A 15,402-nucleotide genomic window follows, 5' to 3' on the forward strand; every position below is an offset into this window, starting at 1 on the left:
GGATATTTTAAATGAGTTTTGGTGGTTAAATAGGCTCTTTACTAGGCTGATAAAGAGGTAGGAAAGCATCCTGGGAAGGCAGAGCATATGCAAATACTTAGAGATGTGTGAAAGAGTATGTTTTGGAGACTGCAAATAATACCACATAACTGGAGTACAATGTATGCAAAGACTTATAGGCAGAGTAAACATGAAAAAATTATCCCAGAGACAGATCTTCAAGGCATCTGTAAACCAGTTGAAATTATTGGACATTTGTTTTTTCCTGAAGATGAACCAAAGATCTTAGATGCTCTTAAATATGTTTGATGATGTTTATATTTTAGAAAGCCTATGTTGCAAGCAGTAGGGGGAAAATTTTAAGCAAGAGAGGGTATTATTAAGGGCCAGGAGACAGTCTGGGTGTGTGTTATTGATTTACAAAAAGGTTTTTAATAACCTCAGTGCCAATAGTAATCAAGAGTCAAGGAGAAATTTGAAAAAATGTTTGGGTAACTGATACCAGAGGTAATACTTGATGAAATAAGGGAATAAGAGAGGGAGAAGAAGAAGACTTTAAGCATTCTAATTTAGGAAGCTAAAATAGGAAACACTTAAAGAGAAGGGTATATTGTGGGGAAGATAATTTCATTAAAAAATATGTTAAAGTTCCATTTAAATAATGTACAAAAACAAGCACAAATAATTTGTGGTCACAAAAGTCAGAATTTTATTTAACTTTGGTAAGAGCATGCTTAGTCACTTGGCCAGAGCATAGTGAAGGTCTCTGGGGTTCTAGCGATATATTTCTTGATTTGGGTGGTGGTTGCATGGCTTGGCTCACTCAATGAAAACTCATTGAGCTGTACACTTTCAATTTGTTTTTTGTTTTTTTTTTTGAAGTCACTCAGTCGTTTCCAACTCTCTGTGACCCCATGGACTGTAGCCTACCAGGCTCCTCCATCCATGGGATTCTCCAGGCAAGAATACTGGAGTGGGTTGCCATTTCCATCTCAAGGGGATCTTCCCAACCCAGGGATCGAACCCAGGTCTCCCGCATTGCAGGCAGATGCTTTACCCTCTGAGCCACCAGGGTTCAATTTGTATACTTGTTCATATAATTTATTTACTTAAACATAATTTAAAAATAAGCTCAATGAATAATTTTAAGAGCAGTGTAAATAAGGTTGAAAAGAAAATAAGTTAAGTGGAGGACATATTTGAAGAAATTATGTTGAATGCAGCATATGTTTCCCCTTGCACTTCATAGTAATCTTTCTCAGTTCTGCTTTTCCCCTTTCACTGGCTTCTTCTCATTTCCTTATTTTTGGTACTTTCTAGGATTCTATCTGTGGCTTTGTCCCTTTCCTAATTATAAATATTCGTTAGTATTGACTCAAAAAAGCAACGTTTTTCAAAAAAGTACATTTATCTGAGGTGTATGAAGTCAGTAAAAATACAGACTACATGGTATCTGTTTAGTATCAGACATACTTGAAATATTTAAAGTGTCTTTTAAGAACATTTCCTACGTTTTTTGCTTTATGGTTTAAAGGACATGATTTATCCCAAATAAATTGATTTTATGTAGAATTTCTGACAGGAAAGAAGAGTCATACAAATTTTGTCTTAGCAAGATAGAGAAAATTAAGTCTTTTAGAATATGATTAATGCAAATTTTGATTAAAAATTTAGAAGGAAGGATGCTGTTACACTATGCAACTTAATTTTTAAGAGCAATTTTCTAATTCTAGGAACTAAAGTTTCTTTTTATTTTGCTCTTCTAATTTATTAAGTACTACCTGAAACAAATATGATTACAATTTTCATTATATTTAAAAATTTTAAATTATTATCAATTCACACATGGTTATAAGAAATAATTCAGAGAGGCTCCAAGCATCCTGTACATAGTTTGACCTAACAGTTACATCTTGTAAAACAGCAATATCACCACCACAATATTGACATTGATACAGTCAGTGTTTCCAGTCCCAAAAGATTCCTCATTTGGCCATTTTCTTAAGCCATACCCACCCACCTCTCCCCACCTCACCAGCTCCCAACTCTAGGAACCTCTAATATGCTCTCTCTTTCTAAAATTTTGTCATTTTAAGAATGTTATATAAGTAGTTATATAAGTTATATATAGTGTTATATAAGTAGTCATACCTTTTGGAATTGTCATTTTTCCACTCACTATAAATAACTTCCTAGAAATCTGCCCAAAATTCTGCATATGTCAATATTTCATGCATTTTTTATTGCTAAATATTATTCCTTGGTATGGGTGTACCACAGTTTCTTTAACAGCTCACCTATTAAAGGTCATCTGGGTCATTTTCAGTTTGTGGCTATTATGATTAAAGTTGCTATGAGCATTCATCTATAAGTTTCTGTATGAACATAATTTCTCATTTTTCTGGGATAAATTCCCAAGAGGGCAATCTAGGTCATATTATATTTACATGCTTTAAAAAAAAACTGTCGAACCATTTTCTAGAGGGGATATGCCATTTTACATTCCCACCTGCAATGTGCAAATGACCCAGTTTCTTCACATCCATACCAGCACTTATTTTTCCTCAAGCAATTCTGATAGGTGTGTAGTGATAACTCATTGTGTTTTGATATGCAAGTGCCTAATGGCTAATGATGTTAAACATATTTTTAATGTAGGCTGCCCTCAGTTACATTTTGAAACTTTGAAAACAACCTGCTGATGGATCTTTTGGTCTGCGATGTATACAAGGAAATTATAAATAGCATTCCCCATATCAGGAGAATAAAGTTGGCTAGAGATAGAAATTTTGAAGTTTTATGATTTTGAAGCTTTAAAACATAACCTTGGCCACCAGACTCCTCTGTCCATGGGATTCTCCAGGCAAGAATACTGGAGTGGGTTGCCATTTCCTTCTCCAAGAGATAGAAATTTGGATGCAGTGTACCAAAGGGAGTTTGTGGTTGGATGGGTCAGATAATTTAAAGAGAAAATCAGAATATGTATAAAGTTTGGTAAGAAAAAGAGCAATCTCTGATAAAGCCAGTATTTAGGGGCATGGAGACTCATAAAACCCCAGAAATCATAGAAGAGCTGGGGTGAGCTGTCATGGAACCAGTAAAAAGCTTATGTTTTAAAGCTTCAAAATCATAAAACTTCAAAATTTATGGAAATCTAGTTGGAATAGGAGTGGAAAGTAGTTTGTGAGGAAGAGTGTCTGATGCTGGGATCACAAAGAAGTGAAACAAGTTTCCAGTGAGACATACCTGAGAGATACAGAAACTACAACAGTCTAGATCCAAAGTTAACGAAAGGAATTGCCCAGATAAAGAGGAGGTGCCTTCCTCTTTAAATCAGTCTAGATACATTTCCTGAACAGATTTTTTTTTTTTCATCTGAAGGTTCAGGTTTTCACACTTGGAAATAGTTCATTCATTTACAAGTATCTTAAAAAACTAGGTTCTTGCGTGGAGAGACTAAGGAAAGTCTAGGGGATGAGCCCACATACCTGCTATTCTTTACTCTGCTAAGAAGAGTGGCCAAAGGGATTCACTGGGCTAGAATAATAATGTTCCATTTACTATTTATCTAAGAGGGTGCTGTAGACTCCATAAACCCATTCCCAACAATATGCACTGACCACGGAGCCCCAGCTGCAATGAGCAGCAGTCCATGTTCAGTCAGTTAATCATGATTCACCACTGCTTCTCCTTCCTATTTACTTTGTTCCTCCCTCAGGGGGTGGGGGATAAATCTAGCATTAGTAGTTAGTTTCTTGCTGATACAGGAAGAGATAGACAAATTAAAAAATGTAGGAAATGGTTAAGGCTAATTTGTAAGCCTCCAGGATTGGTCTGTGATTAAGAAGAAAAAAAAAGAGTTGATGTTTGAAAAAGAAAGATGACAATGAAAGATATACCTATATGTGGATTTGAGTTGCTTAAATAATGCTTGAAACTGCCTCTGAACTCCTTGTTGTTAGAGAAACAAATCACTATTTGCTTAAAAACACTATTAGTCTGGCATTCTATTACTAGAAAGAAAACTTTGAAAGGATTCCCATTTATTCTGACGTTCTGGACCAATGACAGAGAAAACCATTAGCTTATTTTCCTCTATGTATTACACTCCTGGTCTCCCAAATCTTGATTGGGGTTTTAGAGTACACCACGGCAGAGAATCAATGAGGGTGTTTCATCTGACCTCATGCATGGAGGAAACAAGAAAAATCCTCGTGTATCCTGAGGGCAGAAGTCTGAGAAAGATCCTTTGCCCCCAAAATTCTCCAACACCCAGGTGCTACAAGTCTGAACTCATTTTTGTTTGTATTTTCTCCATTTGTTGCTTTTGAAAATTTCAGTGATTCTCAGACAAAACATAGCAAACACATGCACATGTAGATTATGGGATAATATTTCCTCTTGGAATGAGAGAACCTCATAGCTTGAAAACTCTAGGAATTTGGAAATATTAGCAGACAGGGCAAAAAGAAAAAAAAATAGCCGGTAAGGCCAAGTGAGGACATATACATTAAATTCACTTTGTTGTGCCCTTTTTTATGAACTAATTCAGCCTTGGTTGGCTCTGTTTACTAGCCCTGACTGATTGGAACCTCTGGAGCCGGAAAGTGGTGAAAGTGACCATCTGGTTAGGCTCTCATCATAAAGTGACAATTTAAAAACACATTTCAATAACATTCTTTGTCCTCTTACCTACTAAGGAATCCAGCTTTGCCTACTACGCCATCAGAGCTTCTATGCATGGGCTACTGTTCACCCCACTCTTGACATAGGCTCTGCCATGCATTTTAGCCTGTACATCCCACCAGAATGGGCCCAGGATTTAGGGAGTTACAAATTGAGAAATCTTATTGGTTATCAGTTTGGGACAGAACTCATGATAATCATTGTAGCCCTCTTAATATCCCAACTGATATAATGCCTGTGACCAAGGCATATAAGACCAAGACATACATAATGAGCTCTATTCCCTGTGTTTTGAAAGGAATTATACTTAGTTATGAAAGGTGCTTAAAGGTCAAAGATGAAGAGAGTTTTTGATGCAGAGATTATTTCTTTGTCATAGTAGAACACTTGCCTCATGCAACTTCAGAGTTTATCCCAATATAGGAATGATTAAGATTACTATTAATCTGCTACTCACCTGTCTCAACATAAGATTCTTACTTTAACTAAAAATAAGGCTGTTTCTGCTCCTTATACTTCCTTGGGTAATGAATGTATTCCCTAGCAAATAACAAGCTTCTAAGAAGTTACCCTAATCGACAAATACCTTTACTCCAAACTGCTCACAGCGAGTGGTAAAGTGAATCAGAATCAATTTCACTGTCCTCAAGCCATAATAGAAGCAGATAACAAACATGATGCACTGAGCTTTTCTGCAGTTAATTTGGAAGAAACTGTTAAACCTGGAGAAAGCCTGATGGTGCTTCGTTGGTAGAAACAAACACATATGCTGTAAACGTGTGATATTTGAGGGAAGGATGTTTTGAATCTCTTTAAGTATTAATGCCTGGAGAATCCCATGGACCGAGGAGCCAGGCAGACTACAGTCCATGGGGTCCCAAGAGTCAGACATGACTTACCAACTAAACCACTACCACCATGAAACATCCTTTATCAGATCAGAGAGGTGAAAACCAGATTTGGGCAAAGCAAGGTTTCTTTAGCACCTTTTATTTCTCTATTTTATGTTTTACATTTATGCACCTCAAGTTCTTAGAGAAAATGAAATTAGTTCACCAAAGGCTTAATTACATCCTCTTCAGTGGGCATCAATACTATTGGCCGCCCTCACAGGGATATTCTCTTGACAAATCAAGTTATTGTCTGAAGCATGAAGTGTTAGATTATGATCCAGCCAGCATGATGCTGTGATTCATGGCTACTCTATTACTGAGGGAAAGTGAGATTTCTATTTCATAATGACTTTGAATTTCTGGTGAGACAAGTAAATCCTTTTGTTCAACCTCAGAAGTTTATCTTCGGTATCATAGAACAAAATTGTTTTACAGACTCAAACATGTAGAGACAGAAGGGTATTAAATAATGATGCAGGAGCACTTGTCCTCCTGCAGCAATCCCTTGGAATTCTAAAAGGGACCTCAAGTGAACTGAGGAATTGAAATAACAGCAATGAATCTATCCATTGTAGAATTTAATGTTTTAATGGATATGTTTTTAGCATTCTGTTTTTTATATCATTGCTGCTGCTGCTGCTAAGTGGCTTCAGTCACGTCCAACTCTGTGCGACCCAATAGATGGCAGCCCACCAGGCTCCCCCGACCCTGGGATTCTCCAGGCAAGAACACTGGAGTGGGTTGCCATTTCCTTCTCCAATGCATGAAAGTGAAAAGTGAAAGGGAAATCGCTCAGTCATGTCCGACTCCTAGAAACCCCATGGACTGCAGCCTACCAGGCTCCTCCATCCATGGGATTTTCCAGGCAAGAGTACTGGAGTGGGGTGCCATTGCCTTTTCCATATATCACTATTACTAGCCCACAGTTGCTCGATTTTGCTGATATGAGCAGTATTCATTTTATTAGAGAAAATTCTCAGTTTAGCAGGTTTTCATAGACTTCTGATTACATAAATGCCTATATTTTTCCAGTATGATTTTTAAGGCTATTTAGTTATTTTACATAATTAATTTTATAAAAGAAAATATTTGTTATAAAAATATGTTTAAATAACAGGAAAATACAAAGAACTAATTTTTGAAGATTACTTTCTTATGTCCAGGAGATTTTTATCATTTCTGTATATTTATTTTCAGTCCTTTAATATACACAGAATTTAACAGAACAGTCTTATAACTCTACATGTTGTTTTGCAAAACTAAATTTTTTACTTAATGATGTAGTATGAACATTTTCCCATTAGCAGTCAATCTTGTTAATGAAAATGCTATTTTGGCTGAATGTTTATGCATAGAAACTGCAGCTGGATACCGATGCAAAGTTAAATATTTTAAAATAAAGTCAGAAATAATTTATAGATCACTAGGTTTATTTTCATAATTGTGGTGGGAAGTATTTCATGCCCTCTCTTTGTTTCATACCACAGACACATATACTAATGCCCTTGGTCCTGATTACTGGCTTTTTTCCCCATGCTTTTCTCATTGTGTAGGTTGGCAGACTGAGGAGATAAAGGACAAGAGGTAAGAAAGGGGAGCTGCTTCTGTTTCAGAAGTAGAGAAGATAAAAAATGTATATTAATAATGAGTGCCAAGGAGCAAGTCTGTGCACATTCTTTCCAATCCTGGTTCTCAGACTTTTCCAAATACTTCCATAGGGTCAGGGCAAGAGCATGTAGAAAGTCTGTCTTTCAGTAGGAGTGTAAAAGAAGGAGAAGCTATGACTTGAAAGAGCTTATACAGTTGTCAGCCTGTGTTCCTTTGTCCCTGCCTTCATAAGCTCCATTGTTGTGGTTTGGATTCAGCCTGTCACTACATGTAGATTTTTTGTTAATGTTCTTCATCATAACAATACTGCCGGTTCTAATTAGGAAATGTGGACATTGAGACAGCACTCTGAAGAAGTCATCTCTTTTTTCGTTCATACCTCACACAGTATACCAAAACAAAACAAAAGAGACACCGTTAAAAATAATTATAGACAAAAAGATAAAACTTCTAGAGGAAAACAAAGGAGGAAATATAGGTGGCCTTAGACAATGCAAGCAATTTCTTAGATATGACACCAAAAGTATGACCCCAAAAAGAAAATATTGATAAATAGGGTGTCATCAAAACTAAATTTATTGCTTCCAAAAAATACTGTTAGGACAATGAAGAGACAACTGCAGTATAGGAGAAAAGTTTTTGACACGTATCTGATAAAGGATTTTATTCAAAATGCTTAAATTCTCAAATCTTAATAGGAAAATGAGACACCTAGTAAATAAATAGAAAAAAGATTTGAACAGATACCTCACCAAATAAGATACATAGATAAGAAATAAGCAAATGAAAAGCTGCTCAGTATCATTAATGAAGAAAATGAAAATCATGATATGATATTGCTATACAACTATTAAAATAACTAAAATTAGAAGACAGGATTGTTTCGAATGTTGGTGAGGATGTGGGAAAACTAAAACTCTTATACAATGCTCTCATAAAATCACTTTGAAGAAATAATTTGACAGCTTCTTATAATAATAAATATACCTCTACCATTTGATCCAGGCTAGGAATCCAGGCTAGGGCTTCCCATGTGGCTCAATGGGAAAGAATCCGCCTGCTAAAGCAGATGTGGGTTTGATCCATGATCCAGGACAATCTGCTGGAGGAGGAAATGGCAGCTTATTCCAGTATTCTCGCTTGAGAAATCCTATGGATGGTGGAGCCTGGCAGGCTATAGTCCATGGGGTTGCAAAAGAGTTGGACATGACTTAGCAACTAAAAACAACATAGGATTTACCCAAGAGAAAAGAAACAATATACTCACTTAAAGATGTACATGAATGTTCATAACAGCTTTGTTTGTAATAGGTAAAAACTGAAAACCAAATTTATCAAGAGATGAATATTTAAGCAAATGGTGGTATATTTATACCATGGGATACTACTCACTCATAGAAAGGAATAAGCCATTGATATACAGTGGATGGATATCAAAATAATTATGCTGAGTGAAAGAAGCCAGACAACAAAGGGAACATACTATATGATTTCATTTATGAAAAACCATAGATAAACTAATCTATAGTGACAGAAAGCTTAGGAGTGAATGAAGTTATGGAAGTGGAGGTAGGCTGGAATGAGTGAAGAGAAGGGAAGAATTACAAAAATATACAATAAAATTTTGCAGGTTGATGGCTGTGTTCACGACCTTGATTGTGGTGATGGTTTCATGGGTATATAGCAATGTAACATTTTATCAAATTGTATACTTGTATATGTGCAGTTTATTGTGTCAATTATACTCAGTGAAACTTAAAATGTGTTAGAAAAGTACACATGACTAAATGAATAAATACCATAATTTTTTAAAACACTATATATTTTCAGACTTTGTACAGGCTTACCTTTAGAGTGACTCATATTTTAACTTAATTACTCCTTTAACACAGACTGTGAAATAAATTGAAATCTATAATACAAAGTGTACATATGCAGATGACACTACCCTTATGGCAGAAAGTGAAAAAGACTTAAAAAGTCTCTTGATGAAAGTGAAAGAGGAGAGTGAAAAAGTTCGCTTAAAGCTCAACATTCAGAAAACTAAGATTATGGCATCTGATCCCATCACTTCATGGCAAATAGATGGGGAAACAATGGAAACAGTGAGAGACTTTATTTTGGGGTCTCTAAAATCACTGCAGATGGTGACGGCAGCCATGAAATTAAAAGATACCGCTTGGAAGGAATGTTATGACCAACCTAGACAGCGTATTAAAAAGCAGAGACATTTCTTTGCCAACAAAGGTCTGTCTAGTCAAGCCTATGGTTTTTCCAGTAGTCATGTATGGATGTGAGAGTTGGACTATAAAGAAAGCTAAGTGGCAAAGAATTGATGCTTTTGAACTGTGGTGTTGGAGAAGACTCTTGAGAATCCCTGGGACTGCAAGGAGATCCAACCAGTCCATCCTAAAGGAAATCAGTCCTGAATATTCATTTGAAGGACTGATGTTGAAGCTGAAACTCCAATACTTTGGCCACGTGATGCGAAGAGCTGACTCATTTGAAAAGACTCTGATGCTGGGAAAGATTGAAGGCAGGAGGAGAAGGGGATGACAGAGGATGAGATGGTTAGATGGCATCACCGACTCAATGGACATGAGTTTGAGTAAACTCTAGGAACTGGTGATCGACAGGGCCGTCCTGGCATGCTGCAGTCCATGAGGTCGCAAAGCATTGGACATGACTGAGCAACTGAACTGAAATTAACTGAATACAAAGTCTAACTGCCAGTAAGAAATAAGTTAGTTGTTGTTGATTTGAAAAAAAAAAAAAAAGGAAAAATAGTTCCCTCTGAGGGATCTTTATTCATGATATCAGGAAAACCTCTTTGTTTGAAATAATAGGGAAGATAGCAACTCTATGGATGAGGGTTACTGCTATGCCCAAATTTCTGTGGCTTACTGGAATATCAGACCCAGACAGGGAGACAACGCAACAACCCTTTTATCTGCTCCCTTTTGTTGTTGCTATTATTGTTCAGTCACCAAGTTTCATCTGACTCTTTGTGACTCCCGTGGACGTTCCTGATTCCAGCCAGCTGAGATTTCCCTGTCCACACAGGCACTCAGTATCACCATGACCTGCCCATGTGTTGTTAATAGCTCAGTCACGTCTGATTCTTTGTGACCCCATTGACTATAGCCTGCCAGGCTCCTCTCTCCATGGAATTCTCCAGGCAAGAATACTGGAGTGAATAGCCATTCCCTCCTCCAGGGGATCTTCCCCATCCAGGGATCGAACCTTGGTCTCCTGAATTGCAGGCGAATTCTTTAATGTCTGAGACAACAGGGAGTACAGAAAAATTTCGACCTACATCTAGTTATTTAGGTAAGATAAAAGAAGCATCCCTCTAGAAATTATTTGAAGATCTTTGCTGGAGCCTTAAAAATAGCAGTTTTGTCTTTTTTTTTTTTTTGCAAACTTCAGTGTGAATATGAACCATCTATAAAATTGTATTACACATTTAAGTTACCAAGGCCTAATCCTATGTGTTCAACTTCAGTAAGGCTGAAATGGGAGCACTAAGGGAAATCTGATGCAGATAATTCCCAAATTATACTTTGAGATATCTGAATTGAGTGGTTATTTTTCAATTCAATTTCTTTTTTAATAGAAATTTGATTTTAGGTCATGCCATAAATTAAACTGATAATTCAGTTTCATAATTATAACTTCATGATTTTTGTTACAGTTAAGAATTTTTCCTCTCTGGTTTCTTTCAGAAAGACTACTTTGGGCCAGACACTAGGCTTGGCATTGAGAGAAAAATGATCCTTGGTCTTCAGAATAGTGGAGTTTGGGAGGTATGGTGGGGGTAAAGAGATCAAATGGGAGATTCCAGGGTAGGGCCTGTTGTGTACTTCTCTAGGATTACAGCATTGGATTCCTCCATTGATGTGTTCTATAAACTGTTTATTGATGGGTTAATTAGATCAACTCTCTAACTTCTAAAACTTACATTATTCTAGGTTAGATCTATTATAGATTAGTTTCATCAAGGAGTTGCAAATCAAAACTACAAAAGATACCACTTGATAACAATTACAATGACCAAAATAAAAATGAGGTAGAAAATCAAAATTCAAGTTTTTGAATCAAAAATGGTACATTTTATCAAGGATTTATGGAAAAAATTAAACTGTCATACAGGGTGGGATGAATATAAAATGGAAAAGCCACTCTGGAATGGGGTCTAGGCTATCACCAAATAGTAAACCTAGAATTATCATATGACCCATCATTCCCACTCCTCAGTAAATGTCCAAGAAAATGAAAACACATGTTACACCAAAACTTATACATGAATTTTATAGTAATATGAATCATAGTAGCCAAAAGGCAGTAACATCTAAATGTATATTAACAGATGTGTGAGTAAACAACATTTTATCCAATCAGTAGAATGTTATTCTGATGTTAAACATAGAAAATATTGATTCACAGTTATCCTTTGAAAAAATTATGCTGAGCTTTTCAAAAGACCATATATTATCTAATTCTTTGCATATGAAAGACCAGGATAGGTAACTAGAAAGATTAGTGATTTTCCAAGACTGGAGACTAGAGGAGGAGGATAGGAAGATTAGCAATGACATCTAAAGAGTAGAGGAATTTTTTTTAGAAATGATACATCCTTTGACTGTGGTCATGAACATATGTATCTACAAATATTCTAAAGGTAGGAATACTTAATAGGTGCCTTTTACAGTATGTACAGTATGTACATGTATGTACATGTAAAGTTGGTCAAATAAAAAATAAAAGCAAAATAGATTAGTTTCAGACCTATTGTCCAAAAGAAATATCTAACACATAAGTGTGTAAATAAATAGAAATAATAGAAAATCATCTTATCTCCCTCAGTTTCCTGCCAATTGTGTATGCATTTTTTTTGTTCTGACCTATTCATAAATGATAGAACACCAAGATTCTCTAGTTCACTTCTCATTCACTACAATTTCTTTTCAATGATAAAATGCTTCCACCTGACTAAATTGTCTGAAACATATGGATACTTTGTATCATCAAAATGCAGGTAAGTGAGGAATGTGTTCAACAGACTGAAGTGACTTTATGTTATGGATACTGTAGCCAGCACTGTGAGGAGACCCTGTATGAAACAGGTGAAGTGACTTCAGATGACAGATCAATTTAGGGGAGCAGCATGAAGAAGGAGTGCCTCTGCTTCCTTTGTACATTAGTCTGTAGACACCAGGCAGCCTTCTGAAAGCAGTCAGATTAGAGAATGTATGCATCTCTAATAGATTTTCCTTGGCTTAGAATGACAGCTGCCAACCCTCTTAACCCACCTTTCTACTGCCCCCTACACTTAAAGGTTGGCCCGTGTTGTGTTGTGTGATTAGAGTTCAGTGACAGTTACCTTTTCTTCTGGAAATGGATAGTGATGAATCAATTATGTGACTTTCATTGTCATTATGGAGGATGTGCATATTTGCTCTCTCCACATTTCAAGGAGGCCAGTGGCAGATACTAAGGTGCGCGCTCAGTCATGCAGTCATGTCCGACTCTTTTCTCCCAATGGGCTGTAGCCCACCAGGCTTCTCCGTCCATGGAATTTTCCAGGCAATAGTCCTGGAGTGGGTTGCCATTTCCTACTCCAGGGGATCTTCCTGACTCAGGGATTGAACCTGAGTCTCTTGTATTTCCTGCATTGGCAAGCAGATTCTTTACCACTATGCCACCTAAATGCTAATGTAGCAGTGTCCAAAAGATGCAGATTGCTCAGCTGGCAGATATAGCTGAAGGAATGACTTAGCCTGAAACAGGTTATCTTAAATGGAAACTTTAAACCACATGGAGCCCAGTGATTGAGTTTCTTAACAGAAGTATGAATTGTATGATTTTCTAGATCAGCCCATAAACAGAGTGATCAGAGACAAAGGGCATTCACATGACTGACAAATTACCTTCACTAACTATCCCAGTTTAATTGGGTGTACTATATTTTTTATGCCACAGTTTAATTGTGTTTAGGCTTTTGGCTGGCAGCCTGTCCTTTCGAAGGCTCTGAGAGATTTTCTTGCTGATGGAAATGAGACTGAGCTTTGGGCAAAGTAGATCACTACAGCATTTCCTGCTGCAGAATATAATCAACATGTCATATATAATTCCTGAAGCTGCATATGCCAAAAGAGCCAAATATGAAAACTCACTGACACCAAGAACCAAATGATCATTTAAGTAGTCACTCCAGGAGTCATGCTGGAGAATAATAGCTGACTTCATCAGTCTAGTGACAAGGTTTGCCAGCATTTTTTTCCCTCAATTACTTTTTTCTTTCAAAACTCCAGGAAAGGATGATGATTTTGTGAAAAAACACAGGCTTTTAAATGCTTTTAAATACTTATCACTGTTGAAAAACAAACGAAAATATATGAAAATAAAAGCACTTGTCAAATTTTGTTTGCTTTGCTAAAGAAAGAATGTCTTCCATAATCAAAAGAACTGAAGTTGTTCCCAAGTTAGTTGTAGCTGTTATTCTCTTATGTTGGTCTGAACAGCCAGGATTAGCATTATGCTTTTCCATGTCACTATAGAACTTTGAGATACTTAATCCTTTCCATGAACCAGATGGAGTTACTCATCACAGGGCTCTATCTACACTTTGGGGCTGCACATATCTGAGGCTAAACGGCTGGATGAAAGTGTTAGTCGCTAGTTGTGTCTGACTCTTTTAGACCCCATGGACTGTAGCATGCCAGGCTCCTCTGAGCATGGGATTCTCCTAGCAAGAATACTGGAGTGGGTTGCCTTTCTCTTCTCCAGGGGGTCTTCCCAACCCAGTAATTGAACCCAGGTCTCCTTAAGTGCAAGCAGATTCTTTACCGTCTGAGCCAAATGGCTGAATGTACACTTTCAAGCATTTTCCTGACTTTCTAATAGATATCAAACATCTGATAGATCTTCACAATCTTTTTGACTGTAGAAAGGTTGCAAAATGGTGGCCTACAGGTAGAAGCTGGCCTGAAGATAGATTCTGCTCAACTATGACATGGCTTAAAATGTTTTGATTTGGATATAAATGCTTTTAAATGGAGAACACTTTCAAATCCTTGGTTCCTACAGTTCTTACCAACTTCTTGGTTCCACAGTCCTTGGGAACCCACATCCTTACACACTGATGTTTTGGTCCTGGCCCATCTAGGCATTTGAGCTTGTGGCTCTGATTTAGATTTGTGATTCTTTCTCTAAAGTGAAACTACTAAAAACACGGGTTTCTTGAGTTTTGAAAAAAAAGCAGAAGCACCTGTTTCCAGGAAGTAAAAGGTTTTATACTCTCTTTTTCTCATAAAATTTCATTTTTGCAGTTGTAATAGAAGTGTTAAAACCTTGTGGGCTTTAAATTCTTCTCTATAAGAGATGGAATCTCTTTATGAAAAAAGTTCAACATATCTTTATTATCCCAGAAAACTGTTGCCTTGGAAGATGAAAGCTACAAGTAATTTGTTGTTCTTCTAAGGAACTTTTTGAAAAAAATCAATTATTTAATAGAAAGTTTTGAAAGGCAGTTTATATCCTAATTCTTGAAACTCCTTGACTCAAAACTGTATTCTTTTCCTATCTATAAATCCTAAATTGTTTTTTAATCGTTTCTACTCAGTATAAACCACATCCCTGGATTAGAAGATACATCTTAAACCAGACTTCAAAAAGCCAAGGTTTTGCTCTTTACCTCTGGTACACTACTAAGACTGTCAGGGTCGTGCCTTCCCTGCACTGGTAAGCGATAAACCCAACTTTGTCCTATCAGTAGGTTGTTTTGGTGGTGTTGATAGAAGCCAATACCTCACAATACTGTCATCTTTCTTTTTTGTTTTCTGGTAGGTTAGGAAAATTAAGTAATGCTAGAGAAAAATATAAATATAGTAAAAGCAGGAACCTAAGAAAGAAAAGTAGGTACCATGGGATGCCATAGTTGGGAGTGAAAAGAGAAGTAATATCATTTCCCTTAATCAGCTCTTCTCTTGATAGTCTCATTTACTTTCGTGTGTCTTCATAATACTTGGTTTATGGATTTGTCACTCTTAAATGCAAAGAAATCAGAAAAAAAATGTCATATAATGGCTCAGATGTGAACTGATAAAAAATAGAGACTTAGTCATAAATACAAAAACAGAAAAGTAATGGGGATAGCAATGATGCTCAAAAAATTTAAAACTCAGTATACTTGTTAGTGAAGTATTTCATTCAT

The sequence above is a fragment of the Cervus canadensis genome, chromosome 6 (genome assembly GCF_019320065.1).
Source record: "Cervus canadensis isolate Bull #8, Minnesota chromosome 6, ASM1932006v1, whole genome shotgun sequence".
NCBI classification, from domain to species: domain Eukaryota; kingdom Metazoa; phylum Chordata; class Mammalia; order Artiodactyla; family Cervidae; genus Cervus; species Cervus canadensis.